This window comes from Pinus tabuliformis, chromosome 2_1 (genome assembly GCF_031772625.1).
Source record: "Pinus tabuliformis cultivar Carrire ecotype Pingquan chromosome 2_1, CPIR1, whole genome shotgun sequence".
NCBI classification, from domain to species: Eukaryota; Viridiplantae; Streptophyta; class Pinopsida; order Pinales; family Pinaceae; genus Pinus; species Pinus tabuliformis.
In genome coordinates, this window is record NC_142299.1 from 726,760,612 (window position 1) to 726,776,890 (window position 16,279).

Below are 16,279 nucleotides of genomic sequence, written 5' to 3' on the forward strand. Positions count from 1 at the left end.
TTTTTTAGGGAGTTTCTTAGCCTACAGCTGGACCAAATTCGAGAGAACAACCTGTGAGGGGAGTGCAACAAGTTCTGATGGACAGGCTGTCTTTCTGCCAGAAAATCACTGAAGCTTATATACTTGATCAAGCAAGACATGCTACTGTGAAAGGTTAGTAGGGGGGCTCCAAAACGAAGCTAAGGAAAAATTTTGGAGGGTGGTTGTAGCCACTACGACACTTGGCGACACACTAGTACAACTCCAGCTCTCTGAATGGACCTTGTTCATGAAAAACAAGTATAACACCCCTAGAAGTATTGTTCAGTTCTCAATTTGTCTTGGTTTCCACACTTGCTTGATTGTAAGATGTAGCATCTTCCAAGCTCTTGGTCAATTGACACACACTCCAAGACAATTCAACACAGTTGTTTTGATTGGGGTTGAGGGGTATATTGGTGCACAAGCAGTATAGTCATCAGAGTCTTAGTTTCATCTCTGGTGTTGCTCCACTGCCAGCAAGCCTCGACAGTACCCCGGCGGAGTCACATAAGAACACAGGCATGGCTCCGCTGCCAGAAAGCCTGGTCAATACCCTGACAAAGTTACTTGCATCACCTCTTTGTGCAGGAAGCCTTTCTCTTATTTCACCTCATTCATTTTCATTTTTTTTTCAAAATTTTTTCACTTTTTCATTTTTTTTATTTTTCATGTTCATAATTGTGCATAGCACTTATTCATTTTAGAGGCGGAAGAGGGATCCCGACTTATTGAGACCAGAAGATGTTGTTCCTGCAGAGAAGTAGTTTATTATACCTCTGACATTCCTGTTAAGGTTTTCCCCCTCACCTTACTCTACTTGACTGATTTGACAAGTATTAACCCAAAAACAACCGACTAGAGTAGGTGATACTAGTTAGCGCACAAGCATTTGTGTTTTCACAAGGTTCACTTCAAATAGTATGTATTTTCCATTGATGTATCATGGACTGAAGGCAACAAGTTCTTACATAAGACAGTAGACAACAGATAACCAAATGTTGATAGCTGTAGAAGTCCTCTTGTGCTTTACCCAGCTTGTTTAAGAGTCGCACATGGTCCATGCAAAACTAACCTACAGACAATAACAAGAAAACAAACCAAAAAGCAAATCAAGAAGCAGAAGAAAATGTGGAAGCAAAGCGAGTAAGCAAACAAGCAAGTAGACAAAAAACATGCAAAGTAGGAAAGCAAACAAGCATGCAAGCAAGCAAACTGAAAGAAAACACTACTCCTACTCCTAAGATAACAGTGCATGGGCCTAATCACATGAAGTGATACTTCCAATGCAGCCACTGGCGCATTGGTTGACCCATGTTGGTGAAGGAATGGTCAAAGCAACATGGTTGTGCGGGCCAGTAGCTATGAAAGATACAACAATGAAGATAGACACACTCTGAGCTTACAAGCATCCACAAAAACAAAAAAAAATTAAAAAAAATTAAATTAAAATAAATAAATAAATAATAATAATAATAATAATAATGAGTGAAAGTACATGAAATGCAGTCCATGGACATACCGTGATGTTGTGTGACACTATGTGTAGATGTTAAGCATACACACACTCTTGACTGTGATATGCAAGCATACATGAGGAAGGTAGACCACTTACGTTGCGCAAGTGTGCTTGCTGAGTAAGATTCCTCCAATGCATGAGCAATGGGATCGTGTAGTTCGAGTGGAGGAAGTGAAATTTGAGTATTAGATTAATTTTTAATTCATACAAATGAGTGATGAGGAGCCTTGAGTGTTTGAAAAATTTCCCGATCAGAAGTGAAACCATCCTCAAGACTGCGAGGGCCTGACATAACCATCAGCTCGGGTTGAAGTGCCTTGACAATCTGGGGGGTTTCATCTTCGTTGACAGATGGATCATCGTAAACCAATGTCTTAGGTGGATTAACAAAGAGTGAGTCAACATCGTGATCGGATGATGGGGTGAAGAGATCACAACAACTAAGATCAGAAAATGCAGGATGTTGGTCGGCATCCTCATGATTCGATGAATTGCACAGAGGGGTAGATGAGAAGCAAGCATGTTCATCCTCTACGTTTTTAGAAAAGATAGATGAAAAATCAAGTGGATTTCTAATGAATTATTGGTCCTCTCTGTTGTTGGATGATGGACTGACATCCAGTATGTCCTGCGAATGATCAACAATGGGTGCTTTCGTGGACGGAGATACACATGAAAAATCAGGGATGGTAGGATCGCAAAGGAGGTCAGGAAAAAAAGGAGGTATAGACAGATATTGATGGCCCTCTGTTGTCGGTGGATGTTCAAGCTCCCAGTCATGCTCTTCATGAATGTCAACGCATGTTGGTTTTGCAACAGCATCTCCGTCGATAGATCGATCCTCGTCCAAAATAGGTGTAGAGACCTGAACGAACGAACACAAGACAATGTTGTTAACTCTCACGTTGTTCCCTTTGACTCCCAAGGGAATACAGCTGAGGTAACCACAAACCAACTTTGGATTACAGGTTCTAGCCTACCTGCAATCAGAGAGGGCTCTCTCTTTTGATTTAGCTTTGTCTTTAGGATTTTTAGGCTAGTTATGAAGTATAAGGTTTTGTTTGAATTTTGGTTGTCATCTGTTGTCTGAAGAAGGGTTTGCAATGATCAAAGAGGGTTTATTCCATTGGGAAAATGGAGTCCTTGACTGATTATAACTTAGTGTCTGTGATAAAAGAGTGTTACTACAGAGCCAGATAGCTATCCATGATACAAACCTTTGATTTGAGAAGAAATGGTATAGAATCACACCATGAAAGGCAATAAAGATTTCTTTCTTGGTGATACAGAACATAAAAGGCTGAATCTTATTCAAGAGCAAGAGAGAATTCTCGAATAGAATTTACCATAAAATTAGAGTAAACAGGAGCATCTAAGAATTCCATATTTACAACTAATCTTGAAGAAAACATAGTTAGCAGGAATGATTGAGTTTAGGGTGTCTTACTGGACAAATCCTGAACTATTCATTTTCCTTCCTACTAAGATTATCAAACATATATCATAGATGAGTTATGTAAACATATAAAACATAGAGACAGTTAGGAAAACACTTATTGTATCATGAGAAAACACGAGAGTTCTGCAACAGCCAACAATCCCATCACAACACGTCCAAGCATAGCCAAGTTGAGAAAACCAGCAGCTTCTTGTATTATACTTCTCAGAATATACAACCGAGTTCTTCAGAACAAATAAACAACAACCTCCAAATAAGCTAAGCGGGGCGTATATATACAAAATTGTCTTTACAAAATATATGAAAATGAGTCATTGACTCATAACTTTCTCTACCAACTCTCAAAAATAGTGGATACAATAGTTATTGCTATTAAAGCAAATTGATTACAGCTAGTCATTCCTGTCAGAGATCTTTTGACTTTTGGAGCGTCCTGGGACGGTTGAGCACCTTTGCATTGATTTTGAGAATTCTTGTGTTTATGCTGCCCTGTCATGATGTTGCTGCGTTGGACACATCAATTGCATTATCCAGCTGTACCCAGACACTGTGCTTTTCATCTAGCTGTCTTCCACTGTTGCTTTAAGTAGATTTGATACATGAGTCATTTGAAAATGCTGACTTTAGGCCCAAAATTAATTTATCAAAGTAAAGTTTCTATCATACTCCTCCACCATTCTTCAGTGGGCAATTGGTGCCTCTGCATTTTGATTAGAATTTCATCAGCTTCAGTGTATTTGTAATAATTGGGAGTAACTGCAAAAAGGTGCCTGATCTCATGCTCAATAAAAAATAGATTTTCCAGCTTATCGTAAAGATCCTGCCCAGATGGGGGCCCTGCTTCCTCTGGAGCACTTGCAGATGTTGTTATTTGATTTGTTGCAAAGCTATTGACCTTTTTGGCATAATGTTCATGTGATAACAATCTTCCTGCACTGGTCACCAAACTGGGGAGGCCCCTGTTATGTAGAACTATGATTTTTGCAATAAATTCATTCACTTCTGCTTGTATTTCCTGATACTTTCTCTCCAATGTCTGAACATAACTTCTCAGGGTAAGCACTCTTTTTATCAGCAGAATAGTATCAGTCCTGTCTCTAATGCCCATTCCTGCTAGCTGAAGGCCAGTCCGATTGTTAAGGACATTTATCATTCTGTTGGCTATTTCAGGCATACTCCCTAAAGATGCCTTGGCTCTTTGATTTTCAGCTTGAGCTCTGCCCAGAAGATTCATTTGTTCATGAACTGTTTCGATGGACTGCCATTGATCTGTAATGGATTGGCCAATTTTAGCCCATAGAATTTTCTTTACATCAGCTATAGTTTTGTTCATGGTTAATTCATTTTCCAGCTCCTTTATCTTCTTTTCCAGGGTTCTTATTTCTCTTGTCCTCTCAGCCACATTCTGCTTTGATTTATCATATTTCTCTTCCAGTGTAGCAAATTTTTATTTTGCTACCTTTAGTTCTGCCATTTGTGCCTCAAGAGCCTCCAGTTCCTTCCTCATATTCTGCATGTCAAGGCTGGGTGCCTGCTCTGGTGCTGCCACATCTGGTGCTGGTGCTGAAGGGCCTGCTTCTGATGTCCTTTCTGGGGGAGGAATTATTACTTGAGGAGTATCCTCAAGATTTATAACCTGCTGAGGTGGCTGAGACACCTGTTCTCCTTCCTTTTGCTTTAGGGCCGCCTCCAAGGCACCCTCTGTTTCCACTAGCCTTTTGTGCAAAGCCACCAGCATGGCCGTCACATCTTGATCTCTTCTTTGCTGGGCAACATCTTCAGTCTGAGGGTGAAGGGTTGGTGGTAGCTTAACCAGCTTCTTCAAAGCTGCTATGTCCTCATCTTTCTTCTTCATTAATGCTTGCACTCCCTTAGGGTCATTTGGATCATGGCCCAGTTCTATGATGATTTCTTCCAAGGACTTGATTCTGTTATCCTTGGCTTGAGAGGAAGCTTTCTCTAGCTCCAATTGAGCAGTAGTGTTATTTAGGGAGTTTTGCAACCTATGTGCCAATAGAGTCTTATCAGCCAATGTAGCATAAACCATCTCCCCTATTTGTTTGTGCAGTTCTATCTAATCCATAGGATGGATGTCCTTGGCAAAGACCTCTAGGTTGGTCCTAATATAGTCGGCAGCTGACTGAGGCTGCAGCATGGTGGGCCTAAAATGACTGAGAGTCATTTTTCCCTCTTGAATATCATAGGCCGACATAAGCCTTTCTTGATTGGTTGGCGCCATCTTGAGCAGCTGGTTATAGGGTTGGATTCTAATTGTCTCATTTCTTGCTTTTATCTCTATAAACTGCTTCTTGATGCTAGACTCAGACCTTGTCTGCTGCCCTGATGAACTAACTTCTCCTCCATGCTGTATTTCTTGTTCCTGCTGAAAGGAACTGGCTGATGTTTCAATGTTGGGAGGGAGCATGGTACCAGTGGGTCTTTCAGGCATCTCCTCCTCAGAAAAGGGATTCAGCCTTTGTCTTTTCTCACCTTGTTGATCTGTTGAAGTGGTGAGAGGAGTTTCCTCCTGCCTATCTCTCTTCCTTGTTCTTTCCTCATTAGCTGGAGTTTGTAGCACCGAGGTTTCCACTGTTACCTCCTGCCTAGGAGGGACTTTTTCCTGAGTTTGCTGCTCTGTATTTGAAGGTGCCTCAGCCATTTCTTCTTGCTGTTCTGCTTGCTGCTCTACATTAGAGAGTGGCTCCTCTTGTTGCATCTCTTTTCCTTTAGCTGTAGTTGCTGCTTGTGTAGAGGCTTGGGCAGATTGCTGGGGAGTAGTAGAAGAGGAAGCAGCTACTCCAAGATGCTTGAGTACTGGGGAGCAAACCTGTCCAAAAAATTCTAAGTCAACTGCTTTTTCTAATTGCTTCATTTCTTTTTGTGCCATTTCTTCCCTAGAACATGCTTCCACTAGGGTGCCCTCCTTCCATTCTAACTGATTTTCATATTTTTCAATGTGTGGGATTCTGACATGGTCATAGCTGGCAAGTTTGTATCTGACTCTTCTAAGACTTATAAAATGATTGGGGTCATAGGGTGACCAAAGGAAGCTTGTTTGCAGCTGAAAGCTCTTTAGAATTTTATCTGCTTCTTGCCATGCTTCTTCTCTTTTGTTGAAAATGAATGGGCCCAGTTGGTGTTTGATTTTCAGCTGTGCTTTCTTATTTCTGCTATGAAAATGAATCATGTCTGCATTTCCAAATTTCCGGAAATACTCTAATGCAAAAAGTCTCATGGGGACATACTTTGGCAGTCTGTAAGGGGCTAGCTCATAGCCATATATTCTAATTACTGTGTGGTCTTGGTAGAAGTACCAATCTCCAATGCTATAATTCTTTGAAAGTTGGAGGATTTTCTGCATATCGTCGGTGAGTCTAGGAGGAGGAGAACTCTTTAGCAAAGACAAGGCTGGATAGATGAACAGATCGATGAACTCACAATAGCTGTATGGGGAGAAAGAGATATGGTGACAAACTGATGACCAAAATACCACTGACCTCCTGTTTCCTTTTGCATCCAGCTTTCTCAAGGAGACAGGGAAACTATCAGGCTGAAAATATAACATTAAGTGATATATATAGGAGGTGTACTTGAATACCCTTTCCCTCTCCAAATTCATGAATTGCTCATGAATCTTGTCAGCAATGAATGTGGCATAATCATACTGGGGAGCAGGAGGCTGCCCTGGAGTGAACATGGATAACATCACCAAGGTTGTATCATCTACAAACTCACTGGTATTGAATCCCAGAATGCAGGAGATCATGTCCACTAGCAGTCTCCCTGTATCATTGAACCAGACATGTAGATAAGGAGAAGGTTGCTAGGGCTGATATTCTGGTTTCATGAACAACTGACCAATCTTTGTGACCTCTGAGCTGGGCAACTTGGCAACTTCTTGGAGCAGAAAATTCATAGAAAGGGGGACCAGAGGTTTAGTTGGTTTAAAGTTTAGCATCTGATTTATGGATTGTGGAGTGATGTGGAATAAAATATTCCTAGATGAACTCAAAACTGCTCTTTGTGAGGGTTCATAGTGTTCACAACACTGATGGATGAGGTTTGGGAACACATTGACTTGAGGTAGGTAATAAATGGGCAAATTAGACTCCCAGATACCTATGTCATCAACACCACTCATGTATTTATCCTTCAGCTCACAAACAGTGTGTATGTGATATTTGGTAGTTATCTCAACTGTCTCTTTAATTTGATGATCCCTGTCAGCAAGGGCCAGCTAGTCCAGGTTCCTCTGTGGGGCGCTCAGGGGAGTAATGTTCAAGGCTACAGGGGTCTCCATGGCTTAGTTGTTACTTGGAGTTGAATTGTACTTGACTTTTGAATAAAGGTAACACAGAGCAGTGAATTTCAATGGCTAAGGTAATTTGCAGAGAGAAAAGGGCTAATATGGGTGAAACAGAGGTAAAATGCTGCTTAGAGAGGTAAAATTGTGTAGCTGTGGTTCTTCAGCAAGGCGAGAAACGCTCGCTATGGAGTCTGAGTTTAGCGAGACAGCAATGAGTGCAGGAATTGGATGGATTGAGGACCAGGAATTGCCCTTTGAATGACCTTGGTTTACATTTACAGTTGCAGGGGAATCCGGTGGTTATTTGAGCTTTTAACAGTAGGTGATTGAAAATCAGGTGCGCAGAGGTAATGGTAAATACCTGATTTTTCCGCGGCTTGGGGGTTGCTGATAACTGCAAATCCTCGGCGGCAGCAGCTCGGGGATGAATTTCTTGAGGTTGGCAGAAAAACGACGTAAATGCATGCAAGTTACACAGTGCCCGTCTAGTGAAAAATGGGAAAAAAATATGATTTTTGCGCGATAATATGGAAAAATTGGTTTTTTGGCGCCTTTTTGATGGATGATGTCATTGGTGGGGTCGAGTACGGCGGGATGACATGTCAACTGGTGATTGGGTCGACGTGGACGAGCGACGTGGCGGACAGGTCGGAATAATGGTGGAATGGAAGCTGACGTAATGCTGATGCGGCAATGGCGTGGAGCGGAAAGGGAGAGCGGTAAGCGGTATTATCGGACCGCTTTTGGTACGGGCCCGGTTTGTGTCGGAAGCCGCCTGATCCAACAAGAAATTGACACGCGCCTCAGGCCCTACGTCATCCTCTGACACTTTTCGGGCGCTAAAGGACGGCGATCGAGGGCGGTCCGAAATCGCCGATGACCGTCGGATGGGAGGGCCCGGATCCGACGGATGACGGGACGCGGACATGGCAGAGCGATACGGCGGGGCCCGTCTAATAAACAATGATTATTTGTGGAAAATGGCGTCGGGATAACTTTGGATAAACCGAATTCGTGGGTTTTATGAGGTTTTAGAGACTGGCGGGCAGACTATATACAGGTTCGTAAAGTGCGTCAGGGCTATTAAATCAACCAGATGTTGATTTAATCCCCCAAAATAACCTATGCACGCACACTTTCATTAGCGCCCGATTTTATCACGCCTGCCTTTTATAGTATTAAGGCTATATTGCCTGAGGGGGGGGGATATATGTTTTATGGGATTTTTGCACAAAAATGATATAATAATAGGGAAAAGGGGAAAATTGGGGAGCTAAATAGTAAAATTAGGGGTTAATATGGTTTTGAGATGAGAGAGAGGAACTGAATACTAAACTTAATGAGTAAACTTAGGTGCAGAAACAGATGGAAATGATCAAGGGTTTTACACAAGAAATGTGGCTTTCTTGTGTAATAGGAATCAACACCTTGGCTTGATGTTGCCATAATCAAAAGGTGATATTAGTACTCAATGAGGAAATCCCATTGGACCATTAGGGAATGTTAGAAAGAAGTTTTGTGGGGAATGATTGGGGAGTTAGACATGCTTCACTGTGTTGTTACCAAAATGTTGAAATAGGGGAACCTTCTCTTGCCAATATATGTTTTCTGTCAAGGCCAGCAATATAAATGAAAACGAGCTTCTGCAACCCCTTTCTACCTACCCATCTTAGTGCCTAGCATTTTTTATTACTTCCAGGAGGGTGCATTTAGACTTGCAAACCCTCAGTTGCTCTTTTTCTTTTTCTTTTCTTTTCCTTTTGAGTTTCGATCTACAACTACCCTTGTCACTTCCAAGGTCCCAGATTAAGCAGTTGGGAACCTTCATTCTCTACCTAATCTACTAATCTGCCAAGATTAGACAGTTTGGACAGATTCTCTTTCTCTATTCTACAACATCAATTTAAACATGGCATGATCCAGATTAGGCTGTTGGATCACCCATCCAAAAGTAGGACACTATCTAAACTATGTACAGACATGTTCTTCCACAGAAATATGGGATCTTTGCATCATCAAAGTAGAACATATTTGGAATTTCCCCTGCCAATCATGAAAAATGAAACCTATTGGTATAGGAGGCTAACAAGTGTCATCTGGAGGATTATCCCAGTTTGAAGATGAAGGTTGAGGTACAAAATACATGTGACAAGGTATGGGACTCACAACCAAGTCTGCGCAAAAATTGGAAGGAGCGATGTTGAGAGGATGTGATGGTTGAACAGATGTGTGTGCATGCTCTCCCACATCACTCTGCGATGGTGGAGCTGTTTGATGAGGGGACGACGGATAGTCACTTGTGACAATGACCGTGTCCATCTGTGATTACGCAGCTCCATCACCGAAGTATGCTGAGTGGGGTTTGAGCTTGAAATTCTTCTTGGGATTGACATATTGGACAAAGCAGTATTTGAATCTGTCCATGAGATACTAAAATTTCATCTGAATTTTTGGGGCTTCAAACATGAATAGACAAAAGCACTCCGAAAACTCCATAGGTGATTCATGCGGGGCCTTCTGTTGTTTTAACAATTTTTTATCAAACACTTCAGGATCAAAATGGTGGAAAATAGATTCGATTAGATCGTTGAACTGCTTGAATGAGTGCACAGAGTTATGAGGTAGTGTGCCACACCATTATGATGGGTGGTCGCGAAGTGTGTGTGCGAGCAGCAAACAGACCTGTATTTCATTAAAATCTTCCATGCCTTGCATGAGCGCATGGAAGTCATCTAAGTGCTCAGGCCATACCACTTCGCCTTCACCATCATACGTGAGTTGTGACAAGTGATTCCAGAACTCCCTCTCGATGTGGAAGATATGTCCGTTGGACAGACATTTTAGAGGGCGAACTATAAAAAACTCCATGATAGATGTGTGAAGATTCAAAACAGATGATGAGGGCTCAACTTGTCATTTGGCCCTCCTTCTAGTGCCAAAATGTTGACGGTGCTGGACCCACCAACATGTAAGGGGATCTCCTCAGTAAGAAGTCCCAATTAGACCTTAGACCATTTGGTTTAGGAGTCCCAGTAGTGGTTCGTATGGTAATGAAACAATGTAAACTTTGAAACGGGAACTATAAACTCAAAACGGGAACTCTGGCCAAAAACCCCAAAAAAAACATTAAAACAGTGCTAAAAACGAAAAGTGTTAATGCTGGAATAACACCTTTTTTTTCTTGGGTAAATTTTCAACACGTTTTAAAAATGGCGGTCAAAACCAATTTTTTGCACAAAAATTATCCAAAAAACACCCTCAAAACGAAAAGTGTTTATGCTGGGAGAACACTTTTTTTTTCAAAAGTAAAATTTCAACATTTCGAAATAATGGCATAAAATATTTTATCATGACCCCGAAAAACATTAAATTTAAAAAAATAATGAAAACATAAAATAAAATTAAAATTAAAAAAAATTAAAACAATGAAAAAACACTAAACAAAAAAAAGTTAAAAAAAATAAAATAACAAAACATAAATTAAAATATATACTAAAAAAAAAAAAAGAAAAAAAATCAATCATAAAATGTAAAAAAAAAAAAAAACAAACAAATAGTAAAAAAAATATTTAAAAAAAAATGGGAAAAAGAAGAATAAGAAGAAGTTATCTTGTAAACCATAAAAAACCATGAAAAAAAAAAAAACAAAAACAAAAACAAAAACAAAACAAAACAAAATTAAAAAAACAAAACAAAACAAAACAAAAAACAAAAACATTTAAAATAAACTAAAAATTAAGTAAAAATAGAAAAATTAAGAAAAAAAACAAAAAAAAATAAAGAGTAAAAATAAAAATTAAAAACAAACTAGATCTTAAAAAAAAAGAAAATTAAGCAAAAAAAAAAAGACTAGTAAAATTAAGATTAAAATGTTGATTATTTAAAAAACAAATATAAAAATATATATAAAAGACAAAAAAAAAAAAAAAAATGTTAAAAAAAAATTATCTCACAAACCATAAAAGAATTTGGGAAAAAAAAACAAAAAAACTATATATATATATATATATATATGTAAGTAAAAATAGAGAAATTAAAAAAAAAAAACAAACTAGTTAAAAAAAATAAATAAATTTAGAAAATTAACGAACAAAATTAAAAAACTAGTAATATATATATATATATAAGCATACATATTTTATTTAAAAAAAAAACATAATAATAATTTTTTTTATTAAAGAAAAAATTATAATTTTTTTTATTAAATTATTATTATTATTATTATTAAACCTACATTTTATACTTATTAAAAAAAATTAAAAAAAAAATTAATTAATTAATTAAACCTACATATATATATATATATATATATATATATATATTATTTGGTGGCCCTCCACCCCCGGCCACTCATGTTGGCGTGGCCGTGGGCGTAGGGGTCTGCATGCAGGCCCTCCACCCACGGCCGCGCCACCACAGGCGGGCAGGTGATTCTTGAAATCACCCGCCCGCCTCCCGGCCGCGCCAGCACGGGCGAGCGGGCGATTCCCGGAATTTCCCTCTCACCCCCTAGCCGCCCGTGGTGGCGCGGCTATGGGCGAAGGGGACTGCGTGCAGGCCCCTCCGCCCACGGCCGCGCCACCATGGGTAGCCGGGGGGCGGTCGGGCGATTCAGGGAATCTCCCCCCAGCCGGCCGTGGGCAGAGGGCCACCAATGTTTTTATTTATTTATTTTTTTATTTTTTTAAACAAAAAACATTAACTTTTAAATTTTAAATTTTTATATAATAATTTTTTTAATTTGAAATTAAAAAAAATAAATTTGTTTTAAAAAAATTAAAATATTCTTTGTGTTTTGTGTTTTTAAATAAATAAAAATAAATTAAATTGTTTAAAAAAAATTATAATTTTTTTTAATAAAAAAAATTGTAAATTTTAATTTATATATATATTTTTTGAAATATAAAATGTAGTTTTTTGTTTTTTTTTGGGTTAAGTATAAAATGTAGGTTTAATCACTTGTATTTTTAAATTAAAAATAAAAATAGTAATAATTGTTTAAAAAAATTATAATTAAAAAATAAATAAATAAAATAAAATAATAAATTGTCCTAAAAAAAATAATTTTTTTTATTTTTATTTTTATTTTTAAATAAAATATGTATGTTTAATAAAAAAATAATAATTTTTTTTAATAAAAAATATACGTTTTTTGTTTTTTTTAAATATTAATTTTACCATTATTATTATTATTATTATTTATATCTTTTCTTCTTCCAGTTTTTGCTATTTTTTTTAATTTCTCTATTTTACTTATATATATATATATATATATATATATATATATATATATATATATATTTTAATCTATTTTAATTTTGTTTTTTTTCCAAATTCTTTTATGGTTTGTGAGATAATTTTTCTTTAACATTTTTTGTTTTTTTTTAATATTAATTTTACTAGTTTTTTTTAATTTTTTTCGTTAATTTTCTATTTTTTTTAAACTAGTTTGTTTTTAATTTTTTTTTCCTATTTTTTGCTAATGTCTTTTTTTAATTTCTTATTTTTTACTTACTTAATTATATATATATTTTAATTTTGTTTTTTTTTTTCCAAATTCTTTTATGGTTTATGAGATAATTTTTTTTTAACATTTTTTATTTTTTATTTTTGTCTTTTTTTATATATATTTTTATATTTGTTTTTTAGAGACAATTATTTCATGTGGATTGAAAATTTAATTAACGATGTATAAATATGTAGAATATAAAAAATGCAAAATATCGACCTTCTTCTTTAAATATGCAAATCAATAAAAACATCACTACAAAAAAAAAAAAAAAAAAAAAAAAAACAAGAAAATATGAAGAAGAAGACCACTTCCAAAATTATTAAATTTACAAAATAACTATTTACATTTCATACATTAGAAAATTTAAAGTCAAAAAATAGGTCTTTTAAAAAAAGGGCCTGATGCAGATTAATCACTTTTATAAATCAGCATGAAAATCACTACCATTCTAAAACGCAATGTACATTAAAAAAATTAAAGTGCCAAAAACTATGCTCTAAAAAAAAAACGTGTGTTATGCATCACCCCTTTTCAAAATCGGGTCACTTTTTTGCTATCTCTACAAAATGGGTAACAGTATCAGTTCCTGTTTCAAAGTCATTGACTTGACCGCGATTTCGCACAGAGGCAAGTAAGATGTCTCTGTTGATAGCAAGGGTGTGACAGTTGCAGCAAGCCAAGGAAGGTGCATGAGAGGTTCAAACATATGGGGGTTGAGATGAGTTCGCCCCTTGGAAACTTGTGATAGCACGTAGTTAAGAAGGGAACACACGAGCAAAGATGCATCACAACATGGAAGGCAAGTTAGCTAGCAATCCAAAGCGATGGTTAAACCAACAACACGTTTCAGAAATATTCATACATACATACACAGAAAAGTCCATATATGCATGTGTAAGCAAACAAATACATATATCATTTAGAGTAAACCAGATAGTATAGAATACAATACAACATATGCATGAAACATGATGGCTTTGTTATATTAATAAGTGTAAGTTTCAGTAATACAATACATCCATGTCTAACCACTAGTTTCGACAGCGGAACATTACAACCACAACCGCCTACTCCTTCAAAGAGATATACTAGCTCTGCGCAGTGGAGAAGCCAAGGTTCGTTACAATATTGTCCACACTCTCTCTAAGATAGTCCTATCGGAAGCTTGGCTAAGCAAAAGCCTTTACAATGAGTTATGAGGTTATATTTATAGAAAATGGTGGAGTGACCCTTGACATTCCTTTTTGTGACAGTTCAGCTACCCTCGTGACTCTTCATCTACTCTATGACTGTTACATCCAACTATCGACACTGGAACTTCCACTTAACAATACGTTACATTACAATGCACTGTGCTCATGTGAGACGAAATGGATTGAGCAATCCATGCAAGAAATCACTGGAACTCGGTCCGTTATGGTGAGACAAATTCTTTGACATGCTTGTGATGGTGAAGGTGGTGAGCTGATGCCAAGTTTGGTCATCCGTGATGGTGTGCATGCGCTCCATGGTGACATCTTGCTGAAGTGAAACCTTGCCTCCGTTGCATCCAGTGCATTGGTGTTTCTCTTCCATCCAACTCGTCTTCTAACATGTGCATGGTCTTCTTGGGTGTGGCCAAACCAGCAACACACTGATGCATAGTGTCCGTGTTGATCTTCCAGTGTGTGCTGGTGGTCATGCACATCAACTGTCAACTACATGTTCAGCTCCAGTTGGACTTGCTTCTTGTCTTTTCCTCGATGATTGTGCTAAATGGGTTAGATCGCATGTGTGCACACAATGACATGCATGTTGTTTAATTCCCTTGCATGTGATCAACAACACCACTCACCCTGTCTACTCTGTGCCAGTTGTTGGAATGAATCTATAACTTGTACGGGCGCAATTTCATTTATCTGTGCATGTTGCGCCCCCTATTGTACCTGTTCCTGTTGCAACTCATTCTCTTATCTATGTAGCTCCTGTTCTTCCTTGGGTTGCTGCTTGAGCACATGCAACTCCTTCTCTGTTCCATTCTTTGCTTTCACATGATATTCATTTCACGTCATCACCGCATATCCTAAGTTTCCAAAGTTGCTTTCACCACAAGTGGATCTGCTTGAGCTTGCAACTTTGTTCCACCTCTGTGTTGTCAACAAACATCCTCTTACATTCATGGCATCCGATATGTTTCCTTCAGCTGTTGTTGATGGTGTTGCTTTCTTTGATGTTGTTGCCTTCATATCTTGATGTCCTTTTCTACGAATAGCTTGATGTCTTCATGGGTAGGCAAGTTAATAGACACTTGATCGACTGCATCCCCAAGTGTGCTCTAAACGGTGTCTTCGACTCTGCTCTCCTGGAAACCATTTTACCTGTGCTACTGAGAAGCAGATGAATTCCTGCAATACCTGGAGACATGGCAAGCAATCTGTCAGTCGAAAACCAAAATAAACTTGAGAACTTACTTGCAACATACCTGTGTGACTGATCATGAAGGTTGTGCAATTTTCGTCGGGAGTTCGAGAGACCGACTGCCAAGATTGCACAAGGCATAGTCCAGGTTATCAAGAAACTGACTAAGTGCCAGAACTACACAATGCATAGTCCAACCTCGCTGATGACTGCTAGAATTGCACGATGTGCAATCTTAGCTGGCAATGGTTACAGGGTCAGTGATTTCATTGCGCAATTTTCTGGGCGAGCAGTCACTGTCCCTTAGAATTGCGCAATGCAAGACTGGAGAATAGTCACTGGGAAGAAATGCGCATTTCCTAAGAGGAAGATAGATCCTTCCCTATCAGGATTGCACAATGTTGTCTTGGTGAGTTAAAGTCCGGGCCAAGGCTACCCAGACCCGCCAACCGGCAACTGAAAGCGAATGTGAATGCATGGAGATACTGAGTTAAGAATAAGTGAATGATTGTGCATGCAAACAGTAAATGAAAGATTCAGAAAATGGAACAACATGCATGTGGGTGAGGTGAGTTGCTGAATCAACTACCATTCGTGAAAAACAGTTTCATGCATGCGACAGCAGCGAGATGTTAACGAAAACTGAAATGGTGCTAGTACAAGCTAGTATGTATCAAAAAAATAGCAAGCACTCACTGAAATCAAGCAAACAGCATTCATACGAAGTGAAACACAAAAAGTGCCAAAAATGCAACAGAAGACATGGAAGGCAGGCTTACCCCCAAACAACTGATCTGAATGTACCGATGAATCTTAGATGCGATGTGGGATGTGAGAGCTACAAGGTTGATGTGAGGAATGAGCTCTGCAACATTTGGTTAATGAGTTTTGATAAAATCGAAGATGTGACGCGCATGCCACAAATATAGGAAGAGTGACACTTGGTGGGAGGTTTCTGAAATGATCCTTGCATGCAACCTCCAGCTACTAAAAATAGATCCCTGAATCGAGGGATGCCTTTGCATGATGCCTTGTGAAAAGTAGCCCAAGCATGCAAGTCAATTTTGC